Below are 27,692 nucleotides of genomic sequence, written 5' to 3' on the forward strand. Positions count from 1 at the left end.
TTTCTCTTGTAAACAGCACATGGCTAGACCTTTTTTTTTCCCCCCACACTGACTTTACAACCTTTAAGCAGTGAGTTTTGTTCCTTTATATGAGTTGTGAAAATAGTATACATGGGTTTATTTCTGTAAAAAAAGATGTAGAACTACACATACTGATGTAGAAAAATGTCTAAAATGTAGTTTTTAGGAAAAAAGCAAATTGCAGAAAAGTATGTACAGTTTGAGACCATCTGTTGGGGGAAAACATATTTGTATATATATTTCCATAGTCATGAACATTTCTGGAAGGTTATACAAGAAGGAAGTTAACATTGATTACTTCTAAGTAGCTGGACTGGAGGTGGGGCATGGGGGGTCTACTCATAGTTCAATATATTAGTTAAATTTTAGCTTTGTGATCAGGTGTTCTTTTCTTTCTTTCTTTTTTAAAAAAATATTTATCTGGCTGCTCCAGCTCTTAGCTGCAGATCTTCACTGTGGCATGCAGGATCTTGTGTGTGTATATGTGTGTGTGTGTTTAGGCTGCAGCATGTGGAATCTTTTAATTGTGGTATGTGGGATCTAGCATGAGCAGGGATCAAACCCAGGCCTCCTACAATGGGGGGCATCTTAGCCACTGGACCACCAGGTAAGTCCCTTTTCTTTTTTTAAAAAGCAACTTTATTTATTTGTTTATTGGATGTACCATATGGCATGTGGGATCTTAATTCCCTGACCAGGGATCAAACCTGTGGCCCCTTCAATGAAAGTGCAGAGCCTTAACCACTGGACCATCAGGGAAGTCCCTTTTCTAATTAAAAGGCCCAATGTTTGCCCACTAGAAGCTCACAACTGAGGACAGTGACTGAGCAACACTTCACTGTGTATTTTGGAGACAGTCAGAGGAAAGCCCTGGTGGGGCGCGGTAACAGCCAGGTCAGAAGACAGGCGGGGGAGGCCCCTGCAGAAGACATCTGAGTGCAGTTCTGAAGTGGGGCATCTTGGCTTCATGAAAAGACTGTAGGCACTAGAATCAAGCAGGCCTCATCTGAGTTCCTGTTTAACTACTTATTAGCTGCACGCAAATTAGCATGCACCAAATTCTGCAGGTCCCAGGGGATCATTGGGAGGATTAGAAATCATAAAATGTGCTTCCAACACCAAAATAGTGCCCATGTCAACATTTCATGTACTTTTGAAGAATGCATAGGTGTTAAGCAAGGGGAAAGCGTGCTTAAGAGGGAAAGGCCATCATTCAGAGGGACAGCATGTGGTTTACCAGGCCCAAGCTTTGGGTGCTGGCCTGGGGAGTGGAGGGTGACACAGGGACAGCTTAGGAAGAGCCTTAAATTCTATGCTAAGGAGCCTGATTTGTAGTTTGAGGGCAAGGGGCATCTATCAAAGGATTTTTTTTTTTTTTTTTTTGACTGTGCTGGGTCTTAGTTGTCACATGTGGGATCTCTTAGTTGCAGCATGTGGGATCTAGTTCCCTGATTAGGGATGGAGCCCAGACCCCTTGCATTGGGAGTGTGAAGTCTTAGCCCCTGGTCCACCAGGGAAGTCCCTATTGAAGGATTTTAAGTGGAAATGGTTCTAAGACCAGATTTGTAATTTCAGAAGGTCATTGACAACAGATTGAAGGGAGAGGGGCTGAAAGTCCAGTGAGGTTGCTGCAGTAATCCAGAAGGTAGATGGAGACATGAACAAAAGTGCTTGGCTATGAGGAAGGTGCACTCATGAAGACCTTATCACCTATTGGACACAAGAGTGGAGAAGAAGCAAGAAGTCCAAATAACTTTGTCTTAAGCATGGTCTATGTGGTGGTGTGTGCAGGCAGACAGGTGGAAGAGTAGATCTGGAGGAAAGAAGAGTCTAGCTTTAGGCATGTTGAGTTTAAGGTATCTCTGGTATGTGTCACTGGATATGTGAGGCCAGAACTCAGAAGGGAAAGTCTGTGCTGGAATTAAACACTATTCTGTTAGTACAAGAGAGGAAGGGTGGCCAGAAAGGCAATGATTATTCTGAGTAAGGATCAAGCATAACAGGGTAATGACTCAGTCACAATTACTTGGTCTTAAGGTTATTTTTTTTTTTTAACTGTACTTAAAAAAAATTTGTTTGGCTGTGCCGGGTCTCAGTTGTGGCATGCAAACCCTTGGTTGTGGCATGTGGGATATAGTTCCCTGACCAGGGATCAGACCTGGACCCTCTGCATTGGGAATGCAGAGTCTTAGCCACTGGATCACCAGGGAAGTCCTGGTCTTAAGGTTTTAAATAGAGGTTGATTTAAAGTGTCAGTATCAACAACCATCAAGGCCTAAGGGAGTATGAGGCTTAATGATGACACCAGGAGGAGGCTAGTGCTATTAAAATAACCAAATAATATTAGATGTCTCCAGCAAAAGCCTCAATTGTTTGTTCTTCCAAGGGGAGCTATTAATACACGTGTTGAAACACCTTTGGCAAGTGGTAGACTTCACCTGAATCTGACAATTACGTTATTTCTTCAAATTAGAGATCTAAAGATATGGATTGGAGAGTAACTGATAAAGCCTATTAAATGAGATGAATCCTAAGCAAAACATTTGAAAGCCTATGTCCAAAACTTTGGGTGTGGTTCACTGTGGTTCATCAAACCAGTCGATCCTAAAGGAAATCAACTCTAAATATTCACTGGAAGGACTGATGCTGAAGCTTCAATGTTTTGGCCACCTGATGCGAAAACCCAACTCATTGGAAAAGACCTTGATGCTGGGAAAGATTGAGGGAAGGAGGAGAAGTGGGTGAGAGAGGATGAGATAGTTGGGTGGCATCACCGACTCAATGGACATGAATTTGAGCAAACTCTGGGAGATAGTGAAGGACAGGGATGCCTGGCGTGCTGCAGTCCATGGAGTCACAAAGAGTTAGACATGACTTAGTGACTGAAAAACACTGCAATTCATAGCAACATCCATATGAGTATAACTAGGAAAAATCAGAGTCACATTAAATAAAAATGAGAATTCCAGAATATTGGCTTCACAGCAGGCACCCTATGTAACTGATAGGGTAACCAAAGGTTGTTGCTGTGAGGGAGGCCTCCCATGGATGTTTTCAACCTGGGTCCCTAGATGAGGGTCTTCACAGTTGACAGAGCCCTATGGATGGTTTGCAGAGTATTATGTGAATGTGTATAAGTGTACATTTTCTGGGAAGAAAGGCCTCCAAACCACTATTGTAGAAATTAATCCTTTTCTTTCTCTGATGTACCTCTTCTTTTATTGATTTCTTATTATTTTCTTTTTTGTCCATGCCTGGGGCTTAATAGACCACAAAAGGAATCTGCTTACCCCACAGTCTAGCCTGGTTCATCCACATATGGTTGAAATGACTGCTGACTCTTGGTCTAGAACAGCTATTTCAAGCATCCCACCTTGTTTTCTATAAAAATATATACTAGAACCTGCTCTGAATTATTTTGTTTTATCTAACAGAATCTTGCATAGAGACCAGTTTATAAAACTGATTGAAAAAAAAAAAAAAAGCTCTGTATGTACCCAAGTAGGGAAGTCTGGTCCCACCCACCAGGCCATCCCATAGATGTATATTTGAGGTATATTTTAAAACCACCAGTGTTATGGAATCTAGAAAAAAAGGTATAGATGTACCTATTTGCAGGGCAGGAAGAGAGATGCAGACAGAGAAGGAACCTGTGGACACAGTGGGGAAAGGGGAGGGTGGGATGAATTAGGAGAGAAGCCCTGACATATATATACACACACACACACACACCACCACGTGTAAAATAGATAGCTAGTGGGAAGCTGCCTTGTAACACAGGGAGCTCAGCTTGGTGCTCTGTGATGATCTAGAGGGGTCGGGTGGGGGAGTGGGAGGGAGGGGACATAGGTATATTTATAGCTGATTCACTTTGTTGTAGAGCAGAAACTGACAGATTGTACAGCAATTATACGCCAATAAAAAATAAAACCACCAGGGTAAATCAGGGTACTGGGGTTGAGATCAACTCCATCAGAGTCCCTATAGGGAAGCAGCATCAGCCATGGTGCCAAGAAACACAAGATAAGGATATTTCTGATCTGCTAGGCTTAAAAGATTATCCCGATGGGGTGGCTCTTATGGAGGGAAAGGAAGCCAGCCCCGGCCTGTCCTGGTTAGTTGAGTTGTCGAGGGTAATGTGAGTGAAACTGATGTTTCAAGCCTGATATCTTCATCAGTTCGATCAGCTCGATTTCATGCCTACAAGGCACACCCCAGGTTGCCGCTAAATTTCTTCGCAGAGAGTGGGATATTTATAAGAGCTTTCGAGTAGGAGAGTTTAGAGGGCTACATGCAAATCCATCTTTAATCTGGAAAAAAAAAACAAAAACAAAAAAACCACTTAACTCTTCTACTCCCCTGGACTTTGGTGCCCACATTGTAGACCTAGCTCCTGTGCTTCCCCATCCAGTTTTTAAATTTTTTTCTGTCTTTATTTATTCATTCATTTTCGACTGTGCTGGGTCTTTGTTGCTGTGCATAGGCTTTCACTAATTGTGACGAGCCAGGGCTACTATCTAGTTTCAGTACTTGGGCTTCTCATTGCAGTGGCTTCTCTTGTTGCGGAGCACCGGCTGTATGTAGGGTGTGTGGGCTCAACAGTTGCAGCACATGGACTTAATTGCCCTTCAGCATGCAGGATCTTCCCAAGGATTGAACCCACATCCTCTGTATTGGCAGGCCGATTCTTTACTACTGGACCACCAGGGAAGTCCCCACATCCAGTTCTTTGATGGAGTCCATTACACCTTGACCACGGTTTTCTAACTATCTAGGCTCAACTCTGAAGCTGCCTTCATTTAATGCTTTTATCCCCCTCCCTCCTCTATCCAGATTTTTTTTTCAAGGTATATTTATTTGGTTGCACTGTGTCTTAGTTGCAACAGGTGAGTTCCTTAGTTCCTTAGGCATACAAACTCTTAGTTGGAGCATGTGGCATCTCATTCCCTGACCAGGGATCGAACCTGGGCTCCCTGCATTGAGAGCACAGAGTCTTAACCATTGTGCCACCAGGGATTTTATCCCTTGCCCAACTCGCCCTCGTTCCCTGCCACAACCTCTCCCCATTTCCTCCCTACGTAGGAGCAGAAATGGCAGAGAGAATCACCTGGAGAGGCCATCGCTTTATTCCAGTGATGACACCACCTCCCAGTCATTTCTTTGTAACTCTTCTCTTAAAGCCCCTGTCATGTTATTTTAAGTATCTTCAGTGACTATATTTCAGGGACTGATGTTTCCAATGGCCAGACATTATTCAAGTTCATGCACCATAGCAAAGACTGGGACTGCTCTTTGGGTCACCAAAGTAATAAGATTTGATTTTTCTCTCATAATTTGCAATCTGGGCTCCAAAAGATATTCCGCTAGACTCTAACTGAGGACAGGGGCTGTGTTTGTTCTGCTCATCACTTTATGCTCAGCTTGGAAGACTGTAGGTGTTTAAATAGTATTTGCTGAGTGAATGAGTAGGACTTCCAAAACTGTCCGGAGCAGAAGCAGCATCCTTTGAAAAAGTACATGATCTCTTGTGACGTCAGCCATCCTAGGACCCCACTGGCTGAGCACAGAAATCTGGACTCGTGTGTTCTCCCCTTATTTCCTCTGCTCACATGGAGAGATACTGCCGACGAGTTGTGAGCCCAGAGAGTCAGTAACAATTAAATCAGGAATGTAAACCTTGGGATCGTCTACATGTTGAAGCCACGTGTGTAGATGTTGTTCCCGAGGGAACCTCTGCCGAGGCTGCCGGTCAGTACCACGTGTCTCAGCCTTTCCATGATAAATCGCTATTACCAGAAATCTTTACAGAATGTTTTCAAGTACAGCTCAGTGCTTTAGATAGATTTGTTTTTCTCTTCATGTGGTGGAATCACATCTGGACATTAGTTAGATGTATTTCATCTAAAAATAGCATTTATCCAATTTACTGTCACTTGAGGAGAGAAACCTCTTTTTTTTCCTTCATTCTTTTTAAAGGCAGACTCCACTGATAATTCTCTGCAGGCTAACATGGCTCGCTGCCATTTCATAGAGTTAAAAATAATAAAGGTATCAGGTTGTGTGTGTGTGAGTGGATAAATGGAAGTACAACAAAGTAATGGTTTTTATAGATGGAAAAAATATGACCACTGCATTCTGATGGCCCTTTTCTTCATTTTTTTTTCTTTAAAGTCATCACTGATCTTCCTGGTTATGTGGTTAAGCCCTAAACTCAGCAGTGGGATGAACTACAACAGACTCTCCTGAGTAATTACACCGGGGCCACAGGACATGACTTGGGGGATTTTTGTCTTAGGCTGTCTTCTTCTTATCAGTGATCATTTCGTCTCATCAATCAACCATTTGGGTTTTAGAAAGAAAGGTGGAGAGAAATGAGAAAGGAATCCAGAATAAGAGATGAAGGAAAAAACAGTAGCAGGGGTTCAAGCACCAAGCTCCTGGAGCCCTCTGGAACACTTTGCATATATTTGAAGGCAGAAACTGGAATTAAATGTGACTAAAGAAAAATCCACACTCTGCTCCTTCCACCTAAGGTGCTGACCTCGAGTAAATCAGAGTGGGTTCAGGAAGAGACTATAAGGAAGGAAGCACTGACTAGTCAGTCCCAATTTCACCTCTGTCAAGGCCATTGGTGGTTCTGGAAGTATATATCTTCAGGGACGGTTCTTGGACCTTTCTTGCCGTGTGACACTTGTCCTGTCTCCCTAAAGAGAACTCTGGCTATTGTGCTATTTCTCTAAAGACACATTCTTATTCCCCACCCCACCCCCCCCTTTACCAATGAAATCATTATTGTCATCAGTGTGATAGGATGATTTCTGTTTTTCTTTTCTTTCTTTTGTTCTGATGTGAACCATTTTGAAAGTCTTCATTGAATTTGTTACGGGACTTCCCTGGTGGCTCAGTGGTAAAGAATCCGCCTGCCAATGCAAGAGATGTGGGTTCGATCTCTGGGTCGGGAAGATTCCCTGGGGAAGGAAATGGCAACCCACTCCAGTATTTTTGCCTGGGAAATCTCATGGACAGAGCAACCTGGTGGGCTATTGTCCACCAGGTAGCAAAAGAATCTGACCCGACTTAGCAACTAAACAACTGAATTTGTTACAGTGTTGCTTCTGTTTTATATTTTGTTTTTTTGGCTGTGAAGCATATGGGATCTTAGCCTCATGGATTTGAACCTGCACCCCCTGCCTTGGAAGGTGAAGTCTTAACCACTGGACTGTCAGGAAGTCCCTGTTTTTCTTTTCAATGCACCTTTCAGCCAGAGTTCATGGGTCTGACCTGTGACTGTTATGAGGTGTTGTCCTTTGCCTGTCGGAGTGGCTTCCCTGGCCCTCTGTCAGTAGGCCCTGAGTTTGGAGTTCCTTTCCATGCAGCAGGGAAGGGTTTGACTGACTCTGTCCACACATCCTCTACCCTTCTCATTTGTGACCTCCCCTGGGTGGAGGTGTGAAATGGGAGGTGTTAGCACCACAGCCTGAGCTGTGGACTTGAGCCACACTGGCTGAGCTAAGTGGCAATTCAATCCAGGACCTTGACATTGTTGGTACCGTGCAAGCCTGCAAATGATTTGCCCACTGGGACAGGCTTAAGCACATCTGCTCGATTTTCTTCCAATGCATGAACACAGGGGCCTTCTAATTCCTAAGCATATCCAGCCTATAAAAACCTCTGCAGCAGCAACCCTGAGATTGGAACTGTTGAGCCGTTTTCATTTCGTGAAGTATTTTTATAGATTTTTTTTTGCTTCAGATACATCTTGGCATAAATGAAACAACAGACTTAACATTTTAAGAGGAGACTCTCATTTGCCTTCAGTTAGTTGCAACCTTCATTTCTCAGCTATAAAAATTTAACAGATATGTGAGTATCACGGGTGGAATGAAATTAATTTTTACCACCCACAATAGTTCATTAGTGAAATAAGGAAAGTATTTAATGGATTTGTGCTTGGTGCACCTAAAATTATTTCACCGTAATGAAAGGTCTTGAAAGACTAAGAAAAAGTATGATGACAATTAAATTGCCTTTCTGAACAGTATTACTGTCGAGAAGGAAAACAGACTTAAAATAGCTCATTGTAGAGTTGAAAAAGATGGAGAAATCCATAAAGGAAGCATAAAGATGTTGCAAATGGAAGGAGAATCTTTAAAAAAAAAAAAACCAACACGATTCTTGTTCTTTCTTTGCACGAAGTCCCAGATTTTCAGGATCTTCCATTTCATTTTTTTGGGGGGTGTGACTTGTTAGATTCCTAAGCAAGCTCTATTTTTCTGCTTTAAAAGGTAAACCTTCATTCTTCCCAAATGTACCAAAAAACCACTAAAAAAAAAAACCCTAACCAAATGTACAGTAAAACTTTGTATTTTTCATGTTTGAAAACCTACTAATTAACAATTTGACACTCCTGGGACTTCCTTGCTGGTACAGAGGCTAAGACTCTGAGTTCCCAATGCAGGGGGCTGCAGTTCGATCCCTGGTCAGGGAACTAGATCCTACATACTGCAACTAAGACCCAGGGCAGCCAAATAAATAAATACTGAAAAAAAAAAAACTTGACACTTCTGATGGGAGAAAGGCCAATAGGGCAGAAAGACAATGGGAGCGAGTGTTTAATAAACAAACTTGCCTTCAGCCCTTGAGTTGTGTCCCCCACCCCCCCCCACCCCCCATAATGTCAGAGGTGGAAGGGATCTGAGCAGCCATTTCGTCCAACATCCTTTTTTACAGATAAAGAAGTGAAAGCATAGAGAAGGCAAGTGATTTGCTCAAGGGCACACAGTTAGTGGTTGTACAAGTAGAGAATTCAGTTCAGTGCCTTCTATCATGATAGATCAAGGCTTGCTAGCACTTCAGCAGGAATCCGTTATTATACCTATTGAAAGAAAGTGAAAGTTGCTCCGTCGTGTACGACTCTGTGACCCCCATGGACCATACAGTCCATGGAGTTCTCCAGGCCAGAATACTAGAGTGGGTAGCCATTCTCTTCTCCAGGAGATCTTCCCAACCCACGGATTGAACCCAGGTCTCCTGCATTGCAGGTGGATTCTTTACCAGCTAAGCCACCAGGGAAGCCCTATTATACTATTAGTTTTTATTTATGCATTTAATTGAAAGAAATAAAAGTCCTTTGAAACGTCCTCTAATGCAGACTTTTCACAGATCCTGGTTTTTTTAATTTAAAAAATTGTATAATTCCTTTACAATGTGTTAGTTTCTACCGTAAAACAAAGTGAATCAGCTGTAAGTACACATATACCCCCTCCCTTCCACCTCGGATCCCATTTCAATACTAAGTCCTTTATGCTCCATCCCAAGACCAGATGAATGGAGTCAGGTTTTCCTGCAAATTCTGTCCCAAGCCAGTGGGTAATATGTATCCTTTGGTTTGTTAGGTCAAAGAACAGCGACCTTCCTCACACTTTGGGAATCCTCTTGGCTCCATGAAGCTTGTTTGTCTGCATCTTACCTCCCTCTGCTCCTCTTAAAAAGAAAAAACTTAAAAGTTTATTTATTTGGTTGCCCTGGGTCTTAGTTGTGGCATGCAAATCTTCCATCTTCATTGTGGGTTGCGAGATTTTTTTGTTGTGGCATGCAGAATCTTTAGCTGCAGCATGTGGGATCCAGTTCCCTGACCAGCAATCAAACCTGAGTTCCCTGCGTTAGGAGCATGGAGTCTTAGCCACTGGACCACCAGTGAAGTCCCCTTGTACTCATCTTGACTGTCAGAAGAAAAAAGCAAAGAACAAACCCCAGATTTCTTCCTTGTTGTCTGATAACATTGTACCAAAGCCACAGTTTTACCTTTCTGGTTTTCTAGCTGCTTGTGTTTTTATCATCTGAACTTAAAAATAATTTTAATGACAGATAGGTGTCTTCTGGAAGGTCAAGAGAAGGGTGGGTGTGAAATCTAGAATTCATTGTGTGTCTTGTCATTTTATTCTAATAATTCAGTGCTTAACTGTGCTGGGCATTTGATGTGTAGAGGCCAAGACTGGAAAAAAAAAAAAAGATATGAGGGTCCCCATACTCAAAGAATTGTTAGTCTGGGGGAACTAAAATAAAAAACTAGAAATTATAGGTGGGTTGAAAGTGAAAAAGTGAAAGTGTTGGTCGCTCATTCGTGTCTGACTCTGTGATCACATGGACTGTAGCCCACCAGGCTCCTCTGTCCATGGGATTCTGCAGGCAAAAATACTGGAGTGAGTCGCCATTCCCTTCTCCAGGGGATCTTCCTGACCAACGGATCAAATCAGTGTCTCTTGCTTTGGCAAGCAGATTCTTTACTGTCTAAGCCACCAGAATGGGTTACCAATAATAAAACAACCACTACAGCTGGCCCTGGCTAACTTCATAGAATGAATCCATTAGTCTCTTCTTTCTCCCCATCTGTGAAGTCTCCCTTCCCTCATCACCCAGAGGGAGAGAGGGGCTAACAGGATTGGAACTAGGGCAAGGCAAGTGAGGCGCTTGCCTTGGGCACACCATTTAAGGGGGCACCAAAAATCCAGCTAAGTCAAGATTTTAAATAGTGCATTAAAATCCAAATTAATGCAAAAACCCCACAAACAAAATATCAATATTTAAGTAGAGGACGAGTTCTACTGATTTTTCCTTTTTTTGCCTCAGGCTCTAATATAGTTTGGCATGACATTTGGAGTTAATATCCAGAAATAAAGCAGAATGTGTGTGTATGTGAGAGAGAGAAGAAAGAGGGAGAGAGGGAGAGAGGGAGAGAGGGGGAGAGAGAGAGAGAGAGAGAGAGAGAGAGAGAGAGAGAGAGAGAAAGAGAGAGAGAGAGATGAATCATAAAGTCAAAAGAAACCTTAATGCCCCAAATTTAGTTCAGTCAAGTTTATAGGTGAGGAAACTGAGAAGCTAAAGTTTCACCTTAAGCCAATCACAGATATTTATTTGTTAAACTTTTTATTTTGTATTGGGGTATAGCTGATTAAGAATGTTGTAATAGTTTCAGGTGATCAGTGATGGGGACTCAGCCATACATATACATGTATCCATTCTCCCCCAAACTTCCTTCCCATCTAGGCTGCCACATAACATCGAGCAGAGTTCCCTGTTCTGTACAGTAGGTCCTTGTTGGTTATCCATTTTAAATCTATCAGTGTTTACATGTCCATCCCAAACCCTCTACTTATCCCTCCCTCACATTATTCCCCCTGGCAACTGTAAGTTCCTTCTCTAAGTCTATGAGTCTCTTTCTGTTTTGTAAGTCCATTTGTATCATTTCTTTTTAGATTCCACATAGAAAGGATGTTATACAATATTTCTCCTTCTCTGTCTGACTTACTTCACTCAATGTACCAATCTCTAGGTCCATCCATACTGCTGCAAATGGCATCTTTTCATTCTTTTTAATGACTGAATAACATTCCATTGGATATGTGTACCACATCTTCTTCATCCATTCCACTGTTAATAGACTTAGGTTGCTTCCATATCTTGGCTATTGTAAACAATGTTGCAGTGAACATTGGGCTGCATGTATCCTTTTGGATCATGTTTTTCTCCGTATATAAATACCTAGGCGTGGGATTGCAGGGTCATATGGTAGCTCTATTTTTGGTTTTTTAAGGAGCCTCCGTACTGTTCTCCATAGTGGCTGTACCAGTTTACATTCCCACCAACAGGGTAGGAGAGTTCCCTTCTCCCCACACCTCTTCAGCATTTATTGTTTGAATCAAAGACGTCTTAAAAAATTATTTTTAATTGGAATATGGTTGGTTTACAATGTTGTGTTAGTTTCAGGTGTATAACAAAGTGAATCAGTTATACATATACCTACTCATTTTTTGTTTTAGATTCTTTTCCCATATAACAGATACCTTTAAAAACACCAAAGCTTGGGACTGTTAACCACCAGTACTGTGAATACTTACATACTTATACTTACCCAGTAATAGCTTCCAAAGCAGAGGAAACTTGGCTCCCCCCAAAGGAGGCAAGCTCAATAAATTGGTCAAATCAGGGCATTTTAATGGGCTATAGACATAGAACTTTTAAAATAGCTAAAGGTCCCAGAGCACATGCCCAGTCTCTTTGTATCCTTTGCATGTAAGGATTCCAGGAAAATAAGGCATGACCTGAAGACCCAGCCACTGCCTGATTTTGGATGGCAGTGCTTGCAAGGGGTTGAGGGGTAGGAGGGGTCTTGGTTTCAGGCTCAACTGATATTCCCCCTGCTCTGGCTAGGAGACCCACATGACTTTGGCCACTGGGGCAAATACTCTTGCCCATGTACCCCTGCCTTCTTCTTTGTCTCTGCTCAAAGGGGACTTTGCTGGCAGGGCTTTTCTTCACATTGGCATGGGTTGACCTTCAGGATTGGATATGTGCTTTGCTTCTGATTCAGCAAAAGTATCCTTTTGCTGCACTTTGTCTTCAGTGAGTAGAGGTTCCCTGGTGACCTTGCAGGAATGAGTGGATGGTGGAGGGAAGGAAGGTTTGGGTATTCCAGGGCCATGGCCCAATTCTGGACCAGTGATAACAGTCCTCAACCTACAAATAACCATCAACATCCCATTTTGGCAAGACTTAGAATACAGTCCCGGAGAAGGCAATGGCAACCCACTCCAGTACTCTTGCCTGGAAAAGCCCATGGACAGAGGAGCCTGGTAGGCTGCAGTCCATGGGGTCGCGAAGAGTCAGACATGACTGAGCGACTTCACTTTCACTTTTCACTTTCATGCATTGGAGAAGGAAATGGCAACCCACTCCAGTGTTCTTGCCTGGAGAATCCCAGGGACGGTGGAGCCTGGTGGGCTGCCATCTAAGGGGTCACACAGAGTCGGACACGACTGAAGCAACTTAGCAGCCGCAGCAGAATACAGTCCAGTTACGTGGTGATGATGAAAATTCCTGTTCCTCCTTGCTCCTTCCCCATCCAAGTCTCCAGGGAAAGACTCTATCCTGTGCACACATGAGGGTTCTGACAGCAGGAGTTCTGAAAAACTGATCAACTTGTCCTGGGTTGCTTGGGACTTTCCCACTTTTAGCATCAAATATGCCAAAGTCCCAGGTGATCCCTCAGTCCCAGGCAAACCAGCCCAGTTGATCAGCTTCAGTGACTCGCAGCCAGTGGTCACTGGGCCACATGGTGATCTCAAGAGTCATTAGAGAGCTAGAGCATTTGGCCTTTTTTTAAAGAATAGGATGGAACCTCAAGTGAGTGGAGTAAAGGGGCAGCTGAACTTGCTTTTCAAGTTTGGGCATGGGAACTCTAGTAAAACTCGTCCTTCAGCCTCTGATAAGAATCAGCTGCTTTTGGCCAGGATCGGTGCTGAGTGCTACACTTCCAAAGCAGTGAGAGTTTATTACTACCCTCATGGAACTTGGGCTGTGGGCCAGAGGTGTCTTGTGAGGACTCTTGGGTAATCGGCAAACACTGACGCCAGCAGTACATTTGATCCCTTGTCACCATCAGAATCAGGGCAGAGGAAATGAAGACAGGATCTGCAGGACCCAAATCTCCAGGGACAGGCTTTCCAGCAGGATACACCCTCCTGTACGGTCAACCTCAAAGCATCTCCACAGGCACCAGGCTCAGCCTGACCTTGGCCAAGCCTCCCTCCAGGGACAGGGCTGATGGAGCTGTGTGAGCTCCATCATACATACATACATACATAGTGGTATGTAGCAGTCTTGCACCTGGATGTTTCAGAGGCAGCTGAGGACAGGAAGGCAAGAGAAGGAATAAAGGCAGGACCATCAGAGTTACTGTTTCCTCTTTGGTACATCTGTGCCTGCACACACTCTCTCTCCAGTCTGATAAAAAAGCACGGAGAACTCTTATGGTTGGAATCAGAAATGTGAAGTCCCAAATGAAACCAGAAATGAAAGCAGAGTAAGTGTGTGTGTAGCAAAAGAGGTGAGGGTGCCAAGCAGATCAGGAAGATTTTCGGTGTTCAGGGTCTTCCCTGGGGCATGTTCAAGGCATCAGTTAACTCAGGATATCTTAAAGGCATCACCTAACCTCCAGTGATAACTTCCATCACCCTGGAATACGCAAAGGCTTCGGAGGTTTCAAAGAGATCACATACTATGGGACAAGAGAGTATTGTTATGAAATGAGTAGCAGGAAAGCATGGGTAAGAAGCAGATAGAAAGATTGGGAGGAGTAACAGATGAGGGGTGGACAAAGGCTCTGATCAGGGAGCTGGAAGAGGTTTAAAGAACCTGTGTTGAAGCAGATAATAGTCTTCTTTTTAAAAAATTTTTCATTGGAGTGGAGATGATTTTCAGTGTTGTGTTGTTTCTGGTGTACCACAAAGTGCACCAGTTATACATATATTCACTCTTTTTAAGATTCTTTTCCCATTGTAGGTCATTACAGAGTATTGAGTAGAGTTCCTTGTGCTATACAGTAAGTTCTTTTAGATATCTATTTTATATATAGTAGTATGTATATATCAATCCCAATCTCCCAGTTTATCTTCCACTCTTTTACGCCCTGCCCTGGTAACCATAAGTTTGTTTTCTACACTTGTGATTCTATTTCTGTTTTGTAAATATGTTCATTTGTACAATTTTTCTAGATTCCACATATAAGTGATACCATATGATATTTGTCTTTGTCTGACTTAACTTCACTCTGTATGACAATTTCTAGGTCCATCTGTGTTGCTGCAAATGGCACTATTTCATTCTTTTTAATGGCTATTATTCTACCTGTGTACCATATCTTCTTTAGCCATTCCTCTGTCAATGGACATTTAGGCTGTTTCCATGTCTTGCTGCTGCTGCTAAGTCGCTTCAGTCGTGTCCAACTCCGTGCAACCCCATAGACGGCAGCCCACCAGGCTCCCCTGTCCCTGGGATTCTCCAGGCAAGAACACTGGAGTAGGTTGCCATTCCTTCTGCAACGCATGAAAGTGAAAAGTGCAAGTGAAGTCGCTGAGTCATGTCCGACTCTTTGTGACCCCATGGACTATAGCCTACCAGGCTCCTCCGTCCATGTCTTGGCTATGGTAAACAGTGCTACAATCACATTGGAGTGCATGTATATTTTCAAATTATGGTTTTCTCTGGATATATGCCCAGGGATGGGATTGCTGGATCATATAGTAGCTCTACTTTTAGATTTTTAAGGAATCTCTATACTGTTCTTCATAGTGGCTGTACCTATTTACATTCCCAACAACAATGTAGAAGGGTTCCTTTTCCACACTCTCTTGAATTTATTGTTTGATGACTTTTTGATGATAGCCATTCTGAGTGCTATGTGGTGATACCTCATTGTACTTTTGTTTTGCATTTCTCTAACAATTAGTCTTATGAACCCCTTTTCATGTGCTTTTTGGCCATCCATATGTCTTTTTGTAGAAATGTCTATTTAGATGTTTTGCCCATTTTTTAATGAATTTTTAAAAAAAATATTTGACTACATCAGGTCTTAGTTGTGGCACATGAGATCTTTGTTGTGGTACATGGACTTTCTAATCGTGGCACACAAGCTTAGTTGCCCCAAGGCATTAGTTCCCAGACCAGGGATTGAACCCAAGTCCCCTTCTCTGCAAGGTGGATTCTTAACCATTGGACCATCAGGGAAGTCCCCAGCCCACTTTCTTTCTTTCTTTTTTTAAATTGAGCTGCATGAGCTGTTTGTATATTTTGGAGATTAATCCCTTGTTGGTCACTTTATTTGCAAATATTTTCTCCCATTTTGTGGGCTGTCTTTTTGTTTTGTTTATGGCATCCTTTCTGTAAAATAAATACCATTGATATTTTTTGATAGGGATTGCACTGAATCTGTATATTGTTTTGGGCAGTATTGTTATTTTCACCATATTGATTCTTCCCATCTAAGAGCATGGTATAGCTCTCAGTTTGTATCATCTTTGATTTCTTTCATCAATATCTTATAGGTTTATTCCTAGGTATTTTATTCTTTTTGAAGTGATGGAAAATGGGATTGTTTCCTTAATTTCTCTTTCTGATCTTTCATTGTTAGTATATAGAAAGGCAAGAGATTTATGTGTATTGATTTTGTATTCTTTAACTTTACCATATTCATTGATGAGCTCTAGTAGTTTTCTGGTAGCATCTTTAGGATTTTCTACACATAGTATCATGTCATCTGCAAACAGTGACAGTTTTACTTCTTTTTTTCCAATTTAGATTCCTTTTATTTCTTTTTCTTCTTGGACTGCTATGGCTAGAACTTCCAAAATTATGTTGAATAAAAGTAGGGTAGACATCCTTGTCTGTTCCTGATCTTAGAGGAAATGCTTTCAAGTTTTCACTGCTGAGAAAGATGTTTGCTGTGGATTTGTTGTATATGGCCCTTATTGTGTTGAACCTTATAGGTTCCCTCTATACCCACTTTCTATAGAGTTTTTACCATAAATGGGTGTTGAATTTTGTCAAAAGCTTTTTCTGCATCTATTGAGATGATCATATGGTTTTTATTCTTCAGTTTGTTAATGTGGTGTATCAAATTGATTGATTTATTATATTGAAGAATCACTGCATCCCTGGGATAAATTCCACTGGATCATGATGTATGACCCTTTTAATGTATTGTTGGATGCTGTTTGATAGTATTTTGTTAAGGATCTTTGTGTCTATGTTCATCAGTGATATTTGCCTGTAATTTTCTTTTTTTATGATATCTTTGGTTTTGGTACCAGGATGATGGTGGTCTTGTAGAATGAACTTGGGAGTGTTCTTGCCTCTGCAGTTTTTTGGAAGAGTTTCAGAAGGATAGGTATTAACTCTAAATGTTTGATAAAATTTCCCCGTGAAGCTATCTGGTACTGGATTTTTGTTTGTTGGAAGTTTTTTAATCATAGATTCAATTTCAGTACTTGTGATTGGCCTGTTTTTATTTTTTGTTTCCTCCTGGTTCAGTTTTGGAAGGTTGTACCTTTCTAAGAATTTGTGTATTTCTTCTAGGTTGTCCATTTTATTGGCATATACTTGCTTGAAGTAGTCTCTTATGAGCTTTTGTATCTGTGGTGTCAGTTGTAACTTCTTTTTCTTTTCTAATTTTATGGATATGAGTCCTCTCCCTTTTATTCTTAATGAGTCTGGATAAAGATTTATCAGTTTTTTTTGTCTTTTCAAAGAATCAGCTTTTGGTTTCTTTGATCTTTTCTATTGTTTTCTTCATCTCTTTCATTTACTTCTGCTCTGATCTTTATGACTTCTTTCTTTCTGCTAACTTTGGGTTTTGTTTGTTTGTCTTTCTATAGCTGCTTAGGTATAAAGCTAGATTGTTTGAGATTTTTCTTGTTTCCCAGTATAAGATTGTATTGCTATAAATTTCCCTCTTGGAACTGCTTTTGCTGTGGTCCCATAGGTTTTGGCTTGTCATGTTTTTGTTGTCATTTGTCTCTAGGTAATTTTTTTAAATTTCCTTTTTGTTATCTTCAGTGAGTTATTGATTGTTTAGTAACATATTGTTTAGTCTCCATGAAAAGTGAAAGTGTTAGTCACTCAGTCATGTCCTACTCTTTGCAACCCTATGGACTGTAGCCCGCCAGGCTCCTCTGTCCATGGAATTCTCCAGGCAAGAATACTGGAGTGAGTAGCCAGTCCCTTCTCCAGGGGATCTTCCTGACCCAGGGATTGAACTCAGGTCTTCTACACTGTAGGCCGATTCTTTACCATATGAGCCACCAGAGACACCTCCATGTTTTGTGTCCCCCCCACCCCACCCCGTAATTGATTTCTAATCTCATAGCATTGTGGTCAGAAAAGATGTTTGATATGATTTCAATTTTCTTTAACTTACTGAGGCTTGATTTGTGCCCCAAGATGTGATCCTGGAGAATGTTTCATATGTACTCAAGAAGAAAAGTGTATTCTGCTGCTTTCAGATGGAATGTTTTATCAATATCAATTAAGTCTATCTGGTCTAATCTGTCAACTAAGGCTCATGTTTCCTTATTAATTTTCTGTCTGGATGATCTATCCACTGGTGGAAGTAAGGTGTTAAAGTCTCCCACTATTATTGTGTTACTGTTCATTTCCCCTTTTAAGATGTTAGCATTTGGCTTAACCAAATGTCGCTTTAGTTAGCATTTGAGGTACTCCTTTATTGGGTGCATATGTATTTGTAATTGTTATATCTGCTTCTTGGATTGATCCATTGATTATGCAGTGTCCTTCCTTGTCTCTTGTAACAGTCTGTTTTAAAGTCTATTTTGTCTGATATGAGTATTGCTATTCCAGCTTTCTTTTGGTTTCCATTTGCATGGAATATCTTTTTCTATTCCCTCACTTTCAGTCTGTATGTGTCCCTAATCTGAATTGGGTCCCTTATCGACAGCATATATATGGCATCTTGTTTTTGTATTCATTCAGCCAATCTCTGTTTTTTGGTTGGAAGATTTAATCCATTTACATTTAAGGTAATTATTGATATATATGTTCCTCTTGACATTTTCTTCATTGCTTTGGGTTTGTTTTTGTAGGTCTTATTTCTTCCCTTCCTCTTTTTTTCTGTTCTCTTGTGGTTTGATGACCATATTTACTGTTGTGTTTCAGTTGCTTTTCCTTTTTTGTGTATCTCTTGTAGTTTTTTGATTTGCGTTTCCTACAAGGTTTTAATATAGCAATAACCAGGTTTCCCTGGTGGCTCAGATCATAAAGAATCTGCCTGCAATGTGGGAGACCCAGGTTCAATCCTTGGGTCAGGAAGATCCCCTGGAGAAAGGGAATGGCAACTCCAGTATTCTTGCCTGGAGAATCCCATGGAGCCTGGCAGGCTATAGTTCATGGGGTTGAAAACAGTCAGACACAACTGAGCAACTAACACTTTCTGCACACACAAAGGTTAAGTTGCTGGTCTCAATTTCAAATGCAGTTCCCATTTTCTGTACTTGTACTCTTCTCCTCCCACCCCCCACATCCCCCTCACCTCACCCACCCCACCCCTCTAGATCATCACAGAGCAGTGGGATTAACTCCCTGTGCTATAGAGCAGCTTCCCACTAGCTAGCTAGTTCATGCATGGTAGTGTATAAATGTCATCATTACTCTCTCATTTCATCCCGCCTTCCCCTTCCCACCCTGTGTTCAAAAGTCCATTCTCTATGACTGCATCTCTATTCCTGCCCTGCTAATAGGTTCATCTGTGTCATTTTTCTAGATTCTATATATTTATGCATTAATATACCATATGTTTTTCATTATCTGACTTTACTCTGTGTGGCAGACGCTAGGTCCACTTACATCACTATAGATGACCCACTTTTCTTTTTATGGCTGAGTAGTATTCCACTATATCTATGTACCACATCTTCTTTATCCATCCATCCATCAACAGACATTTAGGTTGCTTCTATGTCCTGGCTATTGTCTGATCCTTTCAATGAATACAACTTTCTTTAAAATTAGTCCATAAAAATCAGAATATAAACCATGTAAAGCAGAATGACAAGTGTGGATAAATGAGGTCTTTGTAGTATATTTGTAGTACTGAAAAGGCTGGTTCTACATTAGGGACAGCTGATCTTCACCCCACACCTAGAAGGAAGGGTTTATTATTACTTGCAGCAAGAAAGGAGAACACTGGGGATGTTTCCCAAAGCAGTGTCTCTCCAAGTAGCAAATTGGGGAAAGTCTTAACTGTGGGTACATGCATATTTGTGAAGGGGCTTGAACGGTAGGCAGAGTCCAAGTTTTAGTTGATTGAAGGGGACAGGCTGACCTTTAGTGCCAGGGAGGTGCTGGCTGAAGCATTTGTTGATGACATTTCTTCATTCCTCAGTTAATGTGTATCTTCCTCTTTGTTTTGGTTCCTATTATTTAATTCCCCAGCTTCTCTTCTTTTTCTTTATGTCTTCCTGTATTAAAGGGACTAAGTGCCCACATGCCCATCCCCTTCTAGAAGCCTCTCACGCTGCACACAGCCCTGCCTTTCCTTTCCCCACCACCTCACTCCCCCCCACCCCTCCACCTCCTGAAGCTGCTGCCGGTCCCCACTCTTACTTGAACTTGTTTAAGTATGCTTCTATTCTTGCAATCAAAGCTGTATCTTGAGCCCTTATCTCTTCCTTCCTCTTTGTAGGTACACCTGCCAGTGGTACCCTGAGGTGAGGAGTTGCTCAGCCTCCCTGGTGCCCTCCAGAACACGAAAGACCACCAGGCCTGCGTGCTCGGAAGCATCTGAATATTTAGAGGTTGGCAGATGGTTGGTTGAATTTTTACCTTTTGGGGGAACATTTCAGCACCTTATGGACAAGGCTCTTGGGCTCCATTTAAGCACCTTCTTAAGACCATGGATGAATGTTGTTGTGCAAAACAAGGATCCACATGCATACTGCCACTGAAGCCTGCCTAGGCGGTAAGCTTAGCTGGATAGAAAGTGGTCAGGGATTTCTTTATTTAAGAATGAAAAACATAAAATTGGGAAGGAAAGTGGACTTCATCTCCCTAAACGGAATGACAGTAGAACAGAAAAACCTTTTTCTATCTCCAGAAGGGAATTGTGGCAGGAGAATAGGAGCTTTACGGGGAATTACTGGTATTATCAAAGGCTTTTCAAAATAGACTTGAAATGAATAGCTGTGCGCTCGTTTTATTACTGCCTTGTGAGTTTACATTTTGTTTTTGTACGGTGTTTTTCTCCCCCTTATGAGACGGTTGCTAGGGCTTGTGAGCAAATAACCTTTATTGTGTTGAATTTGGGACTGAACATAATTATCTCATAATTTGGGTTCAGAGTGCCATTTTTGACAGTTGTATTATGAGCTTTTAGAGGAAAATTGAGGCCACATGTGGTAAGCTGCTTCCTATTCAGTTGCCCTTCAAGTTATGGTGTCTCAGCTTTCCCTTCCCCCCCCAACTCCGCACCAGTGCAGCCTCAGGACCAGATGCTGCCGGAGGCAAATCATATGATCCAGTGTGGGTATCGCCAAGCTCCAGCACCGTCTCTTCTGAAAAGACTCTGGTCCCGTCAGTGCCTTTTCCCGGATGACTCTGTGGACATGCATCTCCAGGGATGCTCCTACCAGGAAAGTTGTGAGTCAACAGAAGTTTTGTAAATTGCATCAATGTTCCTAGCAACCTCCCTGACCATTTCAGAGATGCTTCATCTTCATTTCTGACTTGTCTGTCTTGTGGGCAGCACTTTTTACCTAATCTGTCCTACAGCATTTCTATAAAGGAGGGTAATGTACTGTGAACAAACTCTTAAATGTACCAGGAGAGCACACTGCTTACAGAAATCCTTAAATAACAATCCTTTTTAAAAAATTTTTTCTGTTCCTTCCAATAGGAAGGAATTTGGGTTCCCTAGCAGAAATTTGGGTTCACCTAGAAGCAGGTCTCGAGAAGAGAGTTTAAGGGCAGATGGTTTATTAGAGAAGTCATGCCAGGAATCACCAGTTGTTGTTGTTGATTTGCTCCGTTGGGTTCAATCCTTTGTGACTGCAGCATGCCAGGTTTCCCTGTCCTTCACTGTTTCCCAGAGTTTGCTCAGATTCATGTCCATTGATTCGGTGATGCCATCCAACACCAGTAGGAGAGGGGGAGTTGATACAGGAAAGGAAAGGAAGTCCACACAAAGTGAATCTTGGAGCTGGTCACTACTTAGGCAAGGTAGTGGGGCTTGATCCTCGCGGGGATCTCTAGGAAACAGCGTAAAGACACACCGCAGATCTGTGCCACGTGAGGGTGAGGAACCTAGGGTTATTTATATTTGGGCTCCTTCAGTCACTGGTGGAGGGCTGCTTCTGGGGGAGAGAGTGGATGATATTTAATCATTTCCTAGCACTCTACCTTCTACGCAGGCAGGGCTGTCGAAATCCAAGACAGCTCTTGGATGGTAAATGCTGGCAAATGGAAGCCAAGCCAAATGTAAGTGGCTGTGGGCAGGAACACCAGCGCATCTGCTACATTCAGCTTCTCCGTCATGCCTGGGAGTTACTACACCCACTCTTCCTCATCCTTAAGTGTCTTCTAGCTGAATTCTCTGCAAATCAGAAAAAGGTTCTTAGAGACTTATTATTAGGAAAGTGAAGTTTTCCTTCAAAATATTTTCTTTATATAGAAACACTAGGAAATGGAACCAGTGGCCACAACCAAGGCTTAATATCAAGCCTTTTCAAAATGCTCCATCCATCACTTGCAGTGGATGGAGGATATAGAAGCAAGTATAGACAGCCTTTATAGTCAAGATTGTTTTTATTACACCATCAGTGGATTTCCATGATTAGCAAAGACTTGCTTCTTCAATGCTTTTCTTAAAAAAAATATATATATATATTTATTTATTGGGGTACAGTTGCTTTACAATGATGTATTAGTTTCTGCTGTATAGCAAAGTGAATCAGCTATATATATATCTCTCTCTCCACTCTTTTTTTGGATTTCCTTCTCATTAAGGTCGCCACAGAGCATTGAGTACAGTTCCTTATGCTATATACTCAGTTGTTGTTTAGTTGCTAAGTCACGTCCAAGTCTTTTGCAACCCCATGGACTGTAGCCCACCAGGCTCCTCTGTCCATGGGATTTCCCAGGTAAGAATACTGGAGTGGGTTGCCACTTCCTTCTCCAGGGGATCTTCTTGACCCAGGGATTGAACCTGTGTCTCCTGCCTTGGCAGGTAGATCGTTTTACTGCTCAGCCATCAGGGAAGCTGTGCTATACAGTAGGTTCTCTTATATATACATTACTTTGTACAACATAGATGTCAATCCCAATCTCCCAGTTCATCCCACCCGTTTCCCCTCCTTGGTATCCATATGTTTGTTTTCTATGTATCTTAGATGCTTTTTGAAAGTATGTGCATATACCTGGGTACCTCATGAACCATGGTGTGGCAGGGGTCCAACAGAGGTATGGGATGCTGTCCTTTTGTAAGTATCAGCTCTAAACACTGACAACTGAAAAGAGTGATGAAACCCAGGCATCCTAGTTTCTGTATCTTGGAGGCCCTGGATCCTCACATTCCTGGTGAGTTCTGCTTTGTCTTTATCCCTAATGGCTCTCTGGCAGCTGAACAAATCATGCTTTGGGTGGCTTCCTACTATTTTGAGGGTTGAAGAGTCTTAAGTTCCTAACATAGCATCAGATGGGGATCTTGGTGCTGAGAATTAAGCTCATGGAGTCTCTCTTGCACAGAGATACTACAAATGAGTGGAGCTGAACTTCCCTCAAGAGGCATACTGATGGACTGGCATCTTGGCAAAATGGACTCCAGGTCAGTTCTGCATCAGATCTGCCTAAATGGCAGCCTGTATCAGATCCAGGGACCATTTCTACTCTGACTCCTCATTTCTAGTCCCTGATGTGTAATTTGTGAGGTTTTAGAGCTAGAAAAAAACTTTAAAGATCATCCAGCCAACCTGCCTATTTTGCTGATAAGGACCCTGCATTCCAGTGTGGTTGAATCACTAAACCCAGAGTCAAACAGGGAGTCAAGAGCTGGGCTGAAGGGAGAGAAAGCCAGTCTCTTACCTCCCATGTAGTTAATAAAGCAGCAAAATTTCTCAGTGGATGCAGGAGAAGTAAACGTTTGGTGCCACATTTATTTCTGGTATACCTGCTCAGGACAGTGCAAGGCTGTCTGGGAATCTGAAGAATGAGACTTTTAAGGCTCTCACACTGCTTGAGCTCTTTGCTTCCCATCTCTCTTCCCCTACTTCCACTCCCAATTCATTCTCCATCCTATTTTCACTTTTGTTTTTTGGTGCCAGAACCCAGGAACTATTTTCTCTTTTCTTATAACTCATGTCCTTCATTCCAGCTCCCTAATTCCCTTCCTCCACCATTTCTGTGTTCCCACTCTACCAGGTTCTTTCTCTTCTCCACTACTATATATTTCTCTTTCTCATATTTATCTATCACTTCTCTTAGCTGCCCTTTCCTAGGCTCCCTGGCTCTCCCCCTCTGCCGTCTTCGATCCTGGAAGCATACTTGGTTATGGTGGTAGGCAGCTTCTGTGATAGCCAGTGATCCCCAACTGGTCTCTCTGCCCTCATGGAACCTTTTTCCTCCTGGTACAGGATGGACCTTGTATTAAATAACTCAATTCTAATGAATAAGATATGACCAAAATGATGGGACATCACCTGTAAGCTTAGGTTTAAAGAGGCCATGGCTTCCATCTTTGACTATGAGGAAGCCGGCTGCCATGTTGTAAACTGTCCTACTGAGGGGCCATGGAACAAGGAACTGAAATCTCCAGCCTAACAGCCAGCGAGGATCTCAGGTCGGCTTACCATCACATGAGTGATCCTCTTCTTGTGGAGCCTGGAGACAACTGCAGCCCCTCTGATACCTTGATGGTAGCCTATGAGAGACCCCCAAGTCTGACGCCCCCAGCTGAGATGCTCTTGGATTCCTGACCCACAGAAACTAACATAATAAATTAAAAAAATTTTTGAGTACTGTTGATTTACAATATTGAAATGTCTGCACCCGTTTGAACTGTAGCCCGCCAGGCTCCTCTGTCCATGGGATTCTTCAGGCAAGAAAACTGGAGTAGGTTCCCATGCCCTCCTCCAGGGGATCTTCCTGATCCAGGGATCGAATCCAGGTCTCTTACGTCTCCTGCACTGGCAGGTGAGTTCTTTACCACTAGCACCACTTGGGAAGCCCCTTGGGAATTCCCTGTGATACACAGTAGGTCCTTGTTGATTATCTGTTTTAATAATAGTGAAGTGTTTGTTTTTAGCTGCTAAGTTTGGGGGGCAATTGGTTATGCTGCAAAACTAAAAATGCACAGTTGTCCTTTATAGGCCTCCCCTCAGAAACGTTTGTGCTCTCTGAGCAAACTGCTGTGCCGGTTGGGCCTCAGTCTCCCCATCTGTGAGGCTTGGGGCTTAGAGTCTAGTGTCCCAAGTCTCCTGTTCATGAGGTTGTGTAGCCTGTGAGGTTGCAACAAACCCTGTCTATTCTACTGTTCAGCATAGGAAGCCTGGTTAAACCTGCACATCTTTGTACGTTAAGCTCCACATCTTTATATTTGCCTCAGATTTTTCATCCTATTATCTGAGGTCTGTTTCTAATTTCTGACAGAATCACAGTGGCCCATTGTGTGCCTCGCTCTGCCTGACACACCAGTTGCATTTTGGAGTCACGGCTATTGTCTTTTTCGCCGCTAATCTCTTGTTTTGCAAAATCCCAATAGAACCTGTGAACAGAGAGAGTTGCCCTGGTGCCAGATCCAGGCACTATGTGGCCCCCAAACAGGGTTGGATGATAGACAGACAGACAGCCTGTCTGCCACCCGAGGCATCTTTTCTTGCTTAAAGACTTGCTCCCCAGATTGCAGACTCCCTTCCAATGCTAGCAAAGACTGGAACGTATTAAATAAGAGCAGAGCTGAAATTGGATGGAATGTCTAAGCCACTTAGATTCAGACCTCTCTTTCTGGGGAGCACGTGAGAAGGGGCTGGATGCGTGAATAACGTAGAAGAAGATGTCTTCCATACCTGTCTCATACCATTCAAGCCTTAAGCAATGGTAACATAGTTTTTCTTAAACATGGCCTATAACCCAGGATCCATCACTTATATGTGGTGTCCATGGCAACCAGGCAATGGTATGGGATCCCTTCTCACTGGGGAATTCCTTTTATGGCTCATTTCCGAAACCAGCATGGCCAGTACCCGAGTCTGCAGTTTCCCAGTTGCTTAGCAACCAGCTCCTATGCTCTAGTCACTAAGAACAGCAGACAGTTAAAAAACTGTTTGTCATCAGAATCATATGTTACATTCTCTCTACTTTGTCTCTTTAGAATCAAATAATTAGTGTGTGATAAGGATGCGGGAAAGGGCACCCACTCCCTGCGGTTAATGCCTCCACTGCTCCTGGCGGGCTGCTGCAGGCAGAGGGAGGGAGGAAAATGTTAGCACGCTTTCGGCTGGTAATTAAGCAGCGCAAGCCATCTGCACATTGAAAGCTCTACATTTTTCACATCTCGTGGGGGCATCGAGTAAGTACAGGGCCAGCAATCTGTGTACTGCGTTCCCTCCCCCAAAGCAGAAAAGCCAGGCTCCACCCACAGGTGTTCACTGGACCACCGCTCCTTGGGTGACATTCTTGGGAGGGGTGAGTTGGTTTGTTGGGTTTTTGGTGGAAAGGCAAGGAGGCCATGTGGCCTTTTGAGTGACAGCCTTGGTTCTCAACCAGGGGTGATTTTGCCCCTTCTCTCTTTCAGGCAAGGTCTGCAGACATTTTTGGTTGTCATAACTGGTGGGGGAGAGGGATGTTATTGCTAACTAGTGGGTAGAGACCAGGGATGTTGCTAACATTCTATGATGTTTAGGCAAAGGACAGCCCCCAACAACAAAGTAGTAGCCTACCCACAATGCCAGTGTGCCAAGGTTGAGAAACCTCAACGTTTAGAGAAATCAGAAGATCTAGCCACCTTGTTAAAAACCAACACTATAGCCAACTAGCCAAGACAACTTATCAAAATGTTGACAAGGTAAAGATGGGACTGATGAAAATCCATTCAATAGACAATTCCAGGGACTTCTCTGGTGGTTCAGTGGTTAAGACTTCACCTTCCAATGCAGGGGGCAAGGGTTCGATCCCGGGTTGGGGAGCTAAGACCCCACATGCCTCATGGCCACAAGACCGAAACATAAAAATTGACAATCCCAACTGGAATTTCTGTATGTACAGAACTCCTCTGCCCCTACCAGCACTCACTTGGCGCATGTAGAGCAAAGGCCCCCTGGAGTTTGTGGCAATGGAGGAGACTCTGAGGTTGCCTCCCTGTAGGAGAGACAGAGAGAAGGGACGCAACTTTGGCATTAGACAGATTGGGTTTTACATAATGAGTCCCTTGACTATGCACTGGGGGCTCTTAGTAAAAGACCTAAGAAGACTGTCTTCTCAACTCCAAAGTGGGTTTTGTAAGAACTACATGTCAGAACACATGAAATGCCTGACCCCTATCCAGCTCTATTTCTCTTTGTGTCTTAGCCTAAGGACCCCAATTGTTCTTTCTTCTACTTTGAACTTTTGATGAATAGGAACAAAGGTGCCGATCTTATAATGACGGAGGTCATTTTATTTAGCAACGAGTCAGGGACAAAAGCATCATTTGGAGGATTGTTGGCTGGTTGTGTGTGTGTGCACGCACGTGCATGCTCAGTCATGTCCAAGTCTGTGACCCCATGGGCTGTAGCCCACCAGGCTCCACTGTCCATGGGGATTTTCCAGGCAAGAATATAGGAGTGGGTTGCCATTTCCTTCTCCAAGGGATTTTCCCAACTCAACACAGGATCAAACCTGTGTCTCTTGCTTTGGCAGGCAGATTCTTTACCACTGCACCACCTGGGAAGTCCAGTGTTACCATTAAGAGTGTTACATTGCCTCCATTTTACTGGTTCTGCGACCCTGAAGAGTTATTTAACCTATCTGAGCAATTTCTTGTCTATGAAATGGGGATAATTATTACCTCTTGTGTTATTGTAAAGATTGAAGATCATATATAAAGTGCCTAGCCTGGTATCCAATAAAAGGTAGGCACTTGATAATATGACAAATATACATATCATGCAGGCATCTTACCTTATTTTTTTTTAACTAAGATGGGCATGTGTAATTCTAACCCAGGATCTTTTCCACTGATGCTGAGAATAAAGCTAATGCTATGCGTTAGGAAGATACAACTGGCCTATTTCATCTATGACAATCAGATTTCACTCAGTCATATATGGTAGTTCCAGTGGGCACAATATTATGTA

At 42.6% G+C, this 27,692-nt stretch overlaps 1 long non-coding RNA gene across 4 annotated transcripts in view; it reads left to right on the forward strand.

Moving 5' to 3' along the window:
* LOC122695275 overlaps positions 1–24,475 on the forward strand; it is an 80,017-nt gene extending 55,542 nt beyond the window's left edge. For 3 of the 4 annotated variants that reach the window (XR_006341332.1, XR_006341334.1, XR_006341333.1), the window contains 4 exons: positions 20,054–20,176; positions 20,847–21,006; positions 22,755–23,188; positions 24,424–24,475. This is a non-coding gene — a long non-coding RNA (uncharacterized LOC122695275). The remainder of the gene's footprint in view (positions 1–20,053; positions 20,177–20,846; positions 21,007–22,754; positions 23,189–24,423) is intronic. The other variant, XR_006341335.1, reaches the window with a different exon arrangement.
* Positions 24,476–27,692: the final 3,217 nt, after the last annotated feature.

The sequence above is a fragment of the Cervus elaphus genome, chromosome 5 (assembly GCF_910594005.1).
Source record: "Cervus elaphus chromosome 5, mCerEla1.1, whole genome shotgun sequence".
In the NCBI taxonomy this organism is placed as follows: Eukaryota; Metazoa; Chordata; class Mammalia; order Artiodactyla; family Cervidae; genus Cervus; species Cervus elaphus.